We start from the raw sequence: 12,732 nt of genomic DNA on the forward strand, positions 1-12,732 counted from the left end.
CACCCCAGTTCTCACATGGCGGGATGGCAGCTTATCTGGAAAATGATTTACTGTGTTACTTTATTGGCCATTGGTTATGCCTCTTCATGCTTCTTTTTCCCATAGGTCCAGTGAATGTGATGTGTTGGACACTTCTGATATTGGGACTGCCTAGCCCAACCCCCAGTGAGCTGGTCTGAAATGTAGACTTTTCCAACACTCTCCAGTCCTGGAGATGTGTATGGGCATACCACATTAATCCCTACTGAGATATCTTTGATGTCTTAGATCAGGGAATCAGGACCCAAGGGGTTACAGAATGCTGTGTCCAATGTATAAGTGCTTCTCGCAGGTGTGGACCTTTAGGGATGGCAATCCTAATATATCTACAATTGGGGACTTTGCCTCCAGTAAGTGCTGTCTATAATTTTCACTTTTTTGTATTTCTGCATTATTGCATTAAGTTTGGCACATTATACCATCTCCAATATGGCCACCAATGCATCGTATTCTGTGTGCGCATGTGCACTTAACCAGGTGCATGCGCACCTTGCGAGTCACCTCTTCCCTCATCCTATATGGCTGCACAACACTCATACTTTATGTGTGCTTGCGCAGGCCCGCCGCGCGCTCGTACACGCCTCCCAGGTTTGCAAGCCATCCCTGCCATTTCCGGCTAGTGTGTGGCATGCATGTATTATGCCGCCACCACCGGAGTGTTTGTTTACATCGGCATGCAGTGCCCGCCCACACCTCCGCCTCTGTAAGTGCTTTTAATATCACATATCACTGTACATCATTGCATGTCATTATATATGCACCTTGCTGATATGTACCACTACACTGATATTCACTATCTGATCAATGTTTGATACATGTTATGATTTATATGCAAATATGTTGATCTGCATAATTAATGGATGATATCACTTCCCATGTCTTATAAATTGTGTCACTTGCACTATATACAGTGGTCCCTCAACATACGATGGTAATCCGTTCCAAATGAACCATAGTTTGTTGAAACCATCGTATGTTGAGGGTTCCGGGCAATGGAAAGAATAGGAAGTTATACTCACCTGTCCCCACCGCTCCGGACCATCACCGCTCGTCTCCGCTGCCCTGGATGTCGCCCTCCATCGCTGTTGCCGCGTCCCCGTGGTGTCCCCGATGCTCCGGACGTCTCTGCTTCCCCAGGATCCTTGCTCTATGTCGCCGCCATCACGTCACTACACACGCCACTCCTATTGGATGACGGGATAGCGTGCGCGGCGACTTGATGACGACGAAGGAGAGCGCCGGTGATGCAGGGGATCCTGAAGAGGACGCTCCGGAGCCCCGAGGACAGGTAAGAGACATCACTGGAGCACCAGGGGAACCGTAAACGGCTATCCGGCGGCAGCTGAAGCAGTCAGCGCTGCAGGATAGCCGTTTATGCGATGGCCCAGACATACAAAAGCATCGTATGTTGATGCTGCCTTCAACATGCGATGGCCTCTGAGAGGCCATCGCATGTTGAAATTATCGTATGTCGGGCCCAAGGTAGGTTGGGGGGTCACTGTACTTTGCATGAGAAAGGCTGCATTGTAGCAGCTGGAACATTGTCATCTGTTTCTTGATGGAATAAATGCTACCCACTTGATTCACCATCTTGGAGTGCCGCAGTGATCTTCTACTTGTGTCACCATGTAACTAGCTTCAACTGCTGTATCACTCTCTTTGTTTGCTTTCTTGAAAAGCTCTTGTTGCCTCAGTAGACATTTTTAGGCCTCTCATCTCCCTGGTATTTTGCCTACTCCTCAGCATGTCTAGTTATATAATGATGTCTGATATTGTACTCCTTGTGCACCGCAATATTCTCGGTGCATATAAGGCACGTCGGAATGCCCCTGTGCTCCACAAAAAAATATTCCATCTCCCACTTCTTCTGAAAAATTCTGTGCTCATCATCAACCTTTCTCTTCACAGCAGGTTTGAGTAAGACATGACTGGGGCTAGAAGACAAAAATGTATTTGCACTGTACACAACACTAGTTTGTCTCAACTGTACTGCCTACAACAGCTGTAGCCTACAGGGATGCCGCCACTGTGTCACAGCTTGCGCCCCTGCCGCCCCTAATGTTCACTCTCCAGGACAGTCCCTATGACCCTGGCTGCAGTCACATATACACACTCACTCTTCTCCATATGGCCACCTGTGCACTACTCCTTTTCTCCTCTTCTTCTTTCGGCACTGTCAGCCAATGACATGGATGAGCGCTCAGCCTATCAGGGCAGTGAGCCGATATTCACTCAGCCCTGATAGGCTGGGCGCTTGTTCCACCCACAGAAATCAGTGCTGAGCAAATATGGTCTCACATACATATAATGCCCCCCTCACATATAAAGCCCCATCATGCACCCCTCATCATCCATCAGTGCTACTGCTGAGGGGGGGGGGGTGTTGCTGGTGGATGATGGGGGTGCTACTGACTGCTGGGGGGGGGGGGTGTTGGATGATTGGGTTGCTACTGCTAGGGCAGCCTCATCATCCACCAGAACCCCCCCCCCAGCAGTAGCACCCCCATCATCCACCAGCAACATCCCCCAGCAGTAGCACCCCCATCATCCACCAGAACCCCCCCCCCCCAGCAGTAGCACCCCCATCATCCACTAGCAACACCCCCTGTGGTAATAGTATGAGCTGATGGATGATGAGGTGCTACTGCTGGTGGGGGGGGGGGTGTTGTTGGATGATTGGGATGCAGTAGCACCCTCATCATCCAGAAGCAACACCCCCCCCCCCAGCAGTAGCATCCTCATCCTCCACCAGAACCCCCCCCCAGCAGTAGAACCCCCATCATCCACCAGCAACACCCCCCCCCCCCCTATTCCCCCACAAGGGGCAGCGGGCCGCAAAATTTCGCACAGTACGGGGAGGGGGCAGCGGGCCACAACATTTCGGTCTGCGGGAGTTTGAGACCCCTGCTCTATGGGAAAGGGTAAGCTGCTTCTCCTTTCCAGAACAAAAGGGTCAGGTGGTTAAGATCCAACAGGCCCGGCCCTACTCTCCACCAACATCATTTGACAGAAGAAAGTAGGGGGCCACCATACCCATTTTATATGTGTTTTTCGACCAGTGTGCCTCCAGCTGTTGCAAAACTACTACTCACAGTATGTTTGGGAAAAGTCAGTCTCTGGAAATCATTTATCATCAGGGGATTTATAAGTTCAATTTCTTCTGCTTGTTACAATTCTTTCTTTATTTTGCAACAAATTTATCAAAATGTTGCATGCGGGTTGCCAAAGGTGTTGCTTAATGGAGTACTACGCCCCCAGACATCTTATCCCCTATCCAAAGGAAAGGGAATAAGATGTCTGATCACGGGGTCCTGCCGCTGGGGACACCCATGATCTCCATGCTGCACCCGGCATTCATTTAGGGTGCCGAGCGCAGCACTGGATGCTCGTGATGTCACAGCGACGCCCCCTCAATGCAAGTCTATGGGGAGGGGGCATGACGGCCGTCATGCCTCCTCCCATAGATTTGCATTGAGGGGACATGGCGGTGACATCACGATCAGGGCATGACCAAGACATCACGAGCCTCTTCCCCGCATCACCAGTCATCCGGCATGGAGTGAAGTTCGTTCTGCGCACCGGATGTCGGGGTACTGCAGCAGAGATCGCGGGGGTCCCCAGTGGTGGGACCTCCCACGATCAGACATCTTATCCCCTATCCTTTGAATAGGGGGATAAGATGTCTAGGGGCGGAATACCCCTTTAATATACACATCAGAAAACATCATCAATAGATTTGTCTAGAGCCTGTCCTTGAAGTGCTGCTGGGCAAAATTTTGACAGCTTTTTAAATAGTCATAAATAGTAAACCAGGCGGGACAAGCACGCTCCACAAACTACGCCCATTTCAACATAAAAAATGATACAAACTAGGTACAAAGCAGGGAAAAGTGTGCAAATGCTTGATTAATTTGCTGGGCAGAGGAAAAATCAACCAAATAAACCCAAACATGCCAAAGAATTGGTGCAACATACAGGATACATGAGCCCCAATGTCTTTGTGTTATAGAAACAGCTCCACTCTTGTCTATGGGCTGTGACTAGGTTTGCAGCTCAGCCACATTATTTTGAATGAAGACAAAGAAAAGTGCGATAGTTTTTATCTTCTCTTAGTGCGGTGATCTGCAGGCGCTGGTTATCACTGATCTGCACTGTGATCTCTATTATAGTCTAATGTACAATGACAATGGCGAGCTTTGGACTGCCGAAAGAAGCGAAGACGATAACACAAGCCAGTGTTACACAGGGTGGAAGAAGAACCTTGGCAGATTGAGAGCCCCTGCGGGAATCTCAAGTTCAGCCTTGTTTTTTTTGCAGTTCACAGGGTGTGGAGGGGGGGGGGGGGGGGGGTAGTCATTACCTTACTCTCCAGCAGGTATAAGCTTGTATGAAAGGTTATTATGGCCACACCCAATTCTTAATATATTCTCCACCCGAGAGACAACACCCATATGGACATCAAGAAAAGCCTGCAAAGAGAAGCAGCAGGTATTTGTGAGGATGCATATATACATATCTATCTATTAAAGGGAGTTTCCTCATGTGTCATATTTGTAGTATCAAGATTCCCTATATTGTATCCTCCATAAATGTATTATTGAAGGAAGACCAAAACCCGGGACCCCCACAGCCCTAAAGATATAGGACACTAGTTCCATGTTCTTGTGTGAGATCAGATCTAAGGTTCCTTTCACACTATACTGTTGCTCCTTTTTAAAGACCCGATACAATGTCCCATTTAGAAAACCCTTAAAAATGTTCGTAAAAAAGATCCCATTCAAGTCTATGGGATTTTTTGATTATCCGTTCTCCCCCGTTATGACTAACGGACATTATTTGTGATGGTAGAAAAATTAGTGCATGTATAACGGGTGAGAACGGATAATAAAAACATCTCATAGACTTGAATGGGATATTTTAACAGCACTTTTAAAGGGGTACTCTGGCCCTGAAACATCTTATCCCCTATCCAAAGGATAGGGGATAAGATGTCTCACCGCTGGGGACCCCCACAATCTTGTGTTCGCCACCCACCTGTTTGAGCTGCACGCCGCCACCATGACGTCTCCATACTCCGTCTCCTTTGTCGCCACCCGGCTGTTTGTGAGCTGGCACCGCGGCGTGCAACTCAAATAGGTGGGTGGCGAACACAAGATTGCGGGGGTCCCCAGCGGCGGGACCCCTGCGGTGAGACATCTTATCCCCTATCCTATGGATAGGGGATAAAATGTTTCAGGGCCGGAGTACCCCTTTACGGGTTTTCTAAACGGGACATTGTAATTTAAAATGGAGCATCAGTATAGTGTGAAAGTAGCCTAACTTATTGACACTGTTCCATCTTCCCTGTGTTATTATTGAACAAACAAGTAGCAGGTAAAGGGTGACTGGTGTTTTCTTGGACCCGCGTCACTTCCGGTGGCACAATCTCAGCTGCTTCTATTGCTACTGCTCATGCGTTTGGCCCCTATTAAAATCATAGACCTCACAGCCACAAGCAAGCGATAACAGATGCCATTCAACACTGAGGCACACAGCAGTAGTTCCATAGTGACTATGTTTGGGTTACATAAGGGGAGATTTATCAAAACCTGTCCAGAGGAAAAGTTGCTGAGTTGCCCATAGCAACCAATCAGATCGCTAGTTTTATTTTCGAAAAGGCCTCTGAAAAATGAAAGAAGCCATCTGATCGGTTGCTATGGGCAACTCAGCAACTGGAAAAACTTTTCTTTTAAATCAACTGGTGCCAGAAAGTTAAACCGATTTGTAAATTACTTGCGTAATTAATTTAGTAAATTACTTATTAGAAAATCCCAATCCTTTCAGTACTTATCAGCTGCATATACTACAGAGGAAGTTCTTTTCTTTTTGACTTCCATCCTGTCTGACAACATGCTCTATGCTGACACCTTTGTCTATTTTAGGAATTGTCCAGAGTAGGAGCAAATCCCCATAGCAAACCTCTGGTGTCAGCAGAGAGCATGTTGTCAGACAGAAAGGAAATTCAAAAAGAAAAGAACTTCCTCTGTAGTATACATCATCTAAAAAGTACCCCTTTAAGGTTAAAAAAAAAAAAAAGACCAGAGTCCATAAAGATCAAACTAAAATCATATTTTGTCCCTACTGTTTTGATCCAGAAGAAGGCAAAAAAAAAACCTTAGGCTAAGTTTCAACTTTATTTTTTATTTTTGTGCGTTTTGCCCCCCCAAAAATGCCAAAACGGCCCAATGGCATTTTTTTCAGTGAAAAAACGCTGCGGCCAGATGTTAGCTGTAAATCAATGAGAAGTCACAAAACTCCTTTTCCACTTTGCGTTTTTCAGTTTGGCATATTTTTTAAAATCCTTTTGGCATTTTTTCACTCCTTTTTTGGCATTTTCTTGCTCCTTGGCTGTTTTTCAAAATCGCAGCATACTGAGCCTATGGCGTTTTCCCCCAGAAATAGTGGCAGTAAAAAAACATCAAGAAAAACGCCATGTGGGTTTAAAGTTTGGCATTTTTGCAGGCAGTTTTTATTCTTTAGTGATCCAAAAAAGGGATGGAGATACCTTTTTAATAAAAATTCCTAAGGTACCATTATAAAAAAAGAAAAAAAAAAAGATACAGTAGCGGCAGAAAAAAAATTGTATTTAACGAAATTTATATTTTTTATAAAGACATTTTTATTAATTTTTAAACAGGGATCAATTTAGGTGGGAGGGCAGGGAACTAAAAATGTAACCAGCAATATTAAAAATTTAGAAAGGGGCTATTTAAATCTAAAAATAATATATATTTTTTTATAATTAATTTTGTTAAACTTTTTATTAGCAATGTATTTTAATAATGTATTTAACCCCTTAAGGACCGAGGGTTTTTCCGTTTTTGCATGTTCATTTTTTGCTCCTTGCCTTTAAAAAATCATAACTCTTTCAATTTTGCACCTAAAAATCCATATGATTGCTTATTTTTTACGCCACCAATTCTACTTTGTAATGACGTCAGTCATTTTGTGCAAAAATCTACGGTGAAATGGAAAAAAAATCATTGTGCGATAAAATTGAAAAAAAAACGCCATTTTGTAACTTTTGGGGGCTTCAGTTTCTACGTAGTACGTTTTTCGGTAAAAATGACACCTTCTCTTTAGTCTGTAGGTCCATACGATTAAAATGATATCTTGCTTATATAGGTTTGATTTTATCGTACTTCTGGAAAAAATCATAACTACATGCAGGAAAATTAATACGTTTAAAATTGTCATTTTCTGACCCCTATAACTTTTTTATTTTTCCGTGTATGGAGCGGTATGAGGGCTCATTTTTTGTGCCATGATCTGAAGTTTTTAGCAGTACCTTTTTTGCATTGATAGGACTTATTGATCGCTTTTTATTTATTTATTTTTTCATGATATAAAAAGTGACCAAAAATGCACTATTTTGGACTTTGGAATTTTTTTGCGCGTACGCCATTGACCGTGCGGTTTAATTAACGATATATTTTTATAATTCGGACATTTCCACATGCGGTGATACCATATGTGTTTATTTTTATTTACACTGTGTTTTTTTTTATGGGAAAAGGGGGGCGATTCAAACTTTTAATAGGGAAGGGGTTAAATGATCTTAATTCACTTTTTTTTTTGCAGTGTTATAGCTCCCATAGGGACCTATAACACTGCACACACTGACCTTCATCATTGATCACTGGTTTCTCATAGGAAACCAGTGATCGATGAATCTGCTGCTTGACTGCTCATGCCTGGATCTCACGCACTGAGCAGTCATTCGGCGATCGGACAGCGAGGAGGCAGGTAGGGGCCCTCCGGCTTTCCTGTAAGCTGTTCGGGATGCCGCAATTTCTCCCTGAGCTAACCGGCATGCTTTCACTTTAGACACGGCGTTTAACTATGAATGCCGCATCTAAAGGGTTAATAGCGCGCGGCACCACGATCAATGCTATTAGCCACAGGTCCCGGCCGCTATGACGCGGGGCCACGCCGTGGCCCGCGTTATAGATCGGGAGCAGACACATGACGTACCGGTACGTCATGTGTCCTTAAGGGGTTTAACAAAGTGTGTGTGTGTGTGTTTTTTTTTTTATTTGTTCACATTTTTTAGGTAGTACTACTACTCCCAGCATGGAACACACTGCCCTATGATAGGAGTAGTAGTACCTGTACTAATTGACAGATCGCCCTGGATGTCACTTCTGACACCTGTTGCGATCCTCCTATATAATGTATAGAAGCGGGCGGCATGGCCGCTTTTCTCTGGTCCACTGCACTGTATTCTGCAATGTGAAGGCCTCTTCACAACACAGATACATATTTCCCGCAGAGAGCTATGATTGGCCGGATGGTTTCAGCCAATCACAACTCTCTGCGGAAATATGAATATATATATACAAGGCATAAACTACAGTGCAGGGGACCAGAGAAGAGCGGCCATGCCGGCCGCATCTATACATTATATAGGAGGATGGCTGTATATTAACAGCTCCCAGCATGGAGCAGTAGTACCTGCATTAATAGACAGATCGCAGCGGGTGTCACTTCTGATACCTGTTGCGATCTGTCTATTAATGCAGGTACTAAAGCTCCCAGTATGGAGCCAAGTGTGCTCCATGTTGGAGGCTGTAGTACCTGCAGTTAAGGACAGATCACAGTGGGTGTCCCTCCTGACACCTGCTGCGATTGTCCTTCATCCCTGAAATGTGGAGTGGCTTTCTCCTGCGCTCGCTTCTCTGCACTATACTCCGGCTGGCCAGTGATGTGAATTTCTATTCACATCACTGGCCGGCCCGAAGTACAGAGCAGAGATGCGAGTGCAGGAGAAAGGTGCTCCGCATCTCTGCAATATAAATGATGATCGCATCGGGGGTCAAAAGTGACACCCGTGGTAATCTGTCTATTAGTATAAGTACTACTACTCCCCTCATGGAACAGTTTGTTCCATTCTGGGAGTAGTAGTACTACCTGAAAAATGTAAAAAATTAAGAAGAAAAAAAGGTGAAAAAAGTTAAAAACACACACTTTATTAAACACATTATTAAAATAAATTACTAATAAAAAGTTTAACAAAATTATAAAAAAATATAAAATTTTTACCTGTTTTTAAATTTTTATTATTGTTGCCTACATTTTTATGTCCCTGACAACTCACATAAATTGGTCCATACTGCACTTTTTTTTTTTTTTTTTGGTACCTAACAAATTTTTAAAAAAACGTCAAAAGGGGCCAAAAAAGCAATTTCCACTCAAAGACAAAAAACGTAAGAAAAAAAAGCAAGATAAAAAAAAAACGCCAAACGCAGGTAAATGCCATGGCGGTTTTTTTTTGGGACAAAGTTGATGCCAATTGCCCCATACTAGGGAAAACATTTTCTTCCCGATTCCAATATGGCAGTCAGAATAAATCCCTGGATCAACGTTCTGTCCCTATAAATCTATTACCCATAACCTGTAATGCTGTAACTATCCAGAAACACGTCCAGGCCTCTTTTGAGCTCTTTTATTCACCATGACCACTTCCTCTGGCAGAGTTCCATAGTCTCACTGCACTTACAGTAAAGAACCCCCGTCTGTGCTGGTGTAGGAACCTTCTTTCCTCTAGACGTAGAGGATGCCCCCTTGTTATAGATACAGTCCTGGGTATAAATAGATCATGGGAGAGATCTCTGTACTGTCCCCTGATATATTTATACATAGTTACAGTATTTGGTCTCCCCTAAGCCTTCTTTTTTCTAAACCCTAATTCTGATAATCTTTCTGGGTACTGTAGTCCTCCCATTCCCCGTATTACCCTGTTTGCCCCTCTCCAGCTCCACTATATCTTTCTTGTACACTGGTGCCCAGTACTGTACACAGTATTCCATGTGTGGTCTGACTAGTGATTTGTACAGTGGTATAATTATTTCCTTGTCGTGGGCATCTATGCCCCTATTGATGCACCCCAGGATTTTATTAGCCTTGGCAGCAGCTGCCCGACACTGGTCACTACAGCTAAATTTACTGTCTACTAAGACTCCCAAGTCGTTTTCCATGTCAGTCGTCCCAAGTGTCTCCCATTAAATACATAATCCCAGCCTGGATTTTTCTTCCCTATGTGCATTACCTTACATTTATCAGTGTTGAACCTCATCTACCACTTCCCAGCCCAAACCTCCAACCTATTCAGATACTATTCAGATTCTATTGTGTTAACCACTTTACAGAGCTGTGAAGATTGATACTTTACTACACAATCCCTCTACAAGGTCATTAATAAATATATTAAAAAGAATAGGACCCAAGACTAACCCCTGTGGCACCCCACTAGTAACAGTCACTCACTCACAGTATGTACCATGAATAACCACCCTCTGTTTCCTAGCACTGAGCCAGTTACTTACCCACTTACACACATTCTCCCTCAGCACAATCCTTCTCATTTTTTGCACCAACCTTTTATGTGGCACCATATCAAATGACTGTGTTGTGAGCCCACCATAAGGGTGCATTCCCACCTGGCGTATACTCAGCGAATTTCACACTGCGAAAAATTTGCGCCATCAGCGGAAAATCTGCTGCGTATTTCTCGCTCACTATACACACAGGGCTTTCCGTCGGCAGCCCTATGCGTGTAGTGAGTTTTGGAGGCGGAGCCGCATGTCACAGTCACACCGGCAAACGTCCCCGCCTTCGAAACTCACTAAACGCATAGGGCTGCCGCCGGAAAGCCCTGTGTGTATAGTGAGCGAGGAATATGCAGCGTATTTCCCGCTGCTGCCACAAATATTGCTTAGTGTGAAATACGTTGCGTATACGCCAGGTGGGAACGCACCCTAACACTGCTGCTTTCTTTTTGTAAATTACTATTTCCTGTTGGGAGTTCCCTCCCTCCAACTAAAAGTCCCATCATCCCTTGTTTGTAAGTATAAAGTAACTTTTCTCCCTCCTAAACATCAGCCACTATAGCACAGCTAGGCTCCCTTCCATGCTGTGCTATGATGAAACTACAATTCCCTGCAGCCCTGTGGAGAATGATCTCACCCCACCCAGTGGTCTCTCCAAGCAAAGACAGGCTCCCCATCAACACTTGACTAGTGATGTAATGTCTCGGGCCGCAAGGCGACCTGGGAAAAGCATACTTTGTATTCTGCTACAAATGAACACGGGGAAAAGATCCCATAAAATTGCAAGAGGAGCCAATAAACACAGGGACAGACACTATATTGTGAACTACACTAACTGTACAGACCCTGTAGCACAGTCAAATAAAACAAAACTGAAATACCCCTTTATTAGCACTGCAGACCACTTCGTCTGGAAAAAAATATGCATTAATTTTAATAATTTCCTGTCAAATATTTTAGGGATATTCATTGCACCAGTATGCTCAACTATTAAACATAGTTTTGTGTCACATCTGGGATAGGCATATTTGGTATAAAGTAGTAATATTTGGGATACTATGCTCTAAGTGTGGGAATTCTATCATTTTTTATAGGATTGTATTCCTCAAATTTTATCTCAGATGTTAAGTTAACCTATTGCCCACAATGTTGAAAAAAAATAAAAAATACAAAAAAAGGGCCCTTGGCTGCCATGACAACCAGTGGCATGGTTCCATAATATGTTGTTCGGAGGATCCAGTATAGAGTCAGCATATTCTCATCTGCATTATACAATAGGTAGTTGTAAGCATTCTTCTTCCTTTCAAATAATGTGGTGTCCAGGTACAGGACCTTGTCCTGTCCCTTGTCTAAAGTCCCCTAAGCTAGAGTCCCTCCATTCACATAGGGTTCTCCTGCAGGGCTTGCCCTTGGTCGTCTCATGTAAAGTGTGTTTATATTTATTTAATGTATAGAAAATATATGTACAGGACCTTAGTTGTCACATGATATACGGTTGTGATGTATAAAATGTTAAAGGACCTTAGAGGTCATGTGATGTACCCAGAGTTCACTGGGTTCAAAACTTACAGGTTTACTGACCAATGAGCTTAGTCCAGCCCCTTATAATATAAAGGGCTGTAGTCAATCAATTCGCTCTTATCTCCTGGACACTACAGAAGCACAAACATCTCAGCAGAAATCTCAATTCTTCTAGGCCAAAACCTAAGAACCTGCAGCCACTAAACGTGAGTTACAAAGCTCAATCTATCAAATCCTGTGTGACTACTACCAGCTCAAATCTTCTAAATTAGTAGCACAATGGCCTACATAAAAGCTCATTGCTTCCAAGTCCCAGCAAACCTGTGAGAAACCTGTATCCCGGTTTACTCTTAAGAGACTGTTATGTTAAAGACTGTTTCATAAATTCCGCAAGTAAAGTTTCTTCAGTTTATTCCTGAAATCTGCTGTGGACATTCCGTTATTTTTCCCTGCAGTTTGTGGGACGGTTGGCTATAGGAACATTACTATTGAGGAAACTTCACCCTGGCGTCACGACATTCAAGGGTTAGACCCTACCACTGCAACACCCCAGTCACCGTTACTCTCCTGGTTCACCACAATAATATAGGACAAAATAATTGCTAAATATGAGGTATTTTAGCCACTAAAAACGTCTCCCCTGTCCACAGAATAAGGGATAGGTGCCTGATCGCTGGGGTTCCCAGGGTCAGAGCCATCAGATGTACTTCGTAGAGAATGAATGGAGTGCGTTCAAGTTTTCCAGTTAAACGTCTCGCACTCAGACATGTATTTAGTGGCTGAATACCCCTTTAGTATGACTGTA

At 43.9% G+C, this 12,732-nt stretch overlaps 1 protein-coding gene across 3 annotated transcripts in view; it reads right to left on the reverse strand.

Annotated features, from left to right (window-relative positions):
* The window catches only part of PKP3 (plakophilin 3), a 161,563-nt gene that overhangs the window by 115,924 nt on the left and 32,907 nt on the right, over window positions 1–12,732 (reverse strand). The gene's annotated exons all lie outside the window — the stretch shown is intronic.

Source organism: Hyla sarda, chromosome 6 (assembly GCF_029499605.1).
Source record: "Hyla sarda isolate aHylSar1 chromosome 6, aHylSar1.hap1, whole genome shotgun sequence".
Lineage (NCBI taxonomy): Eukaryota > Metazoa > Chordata > Amphibia > Anura > Hylidae > Hyla > Hyla sarda.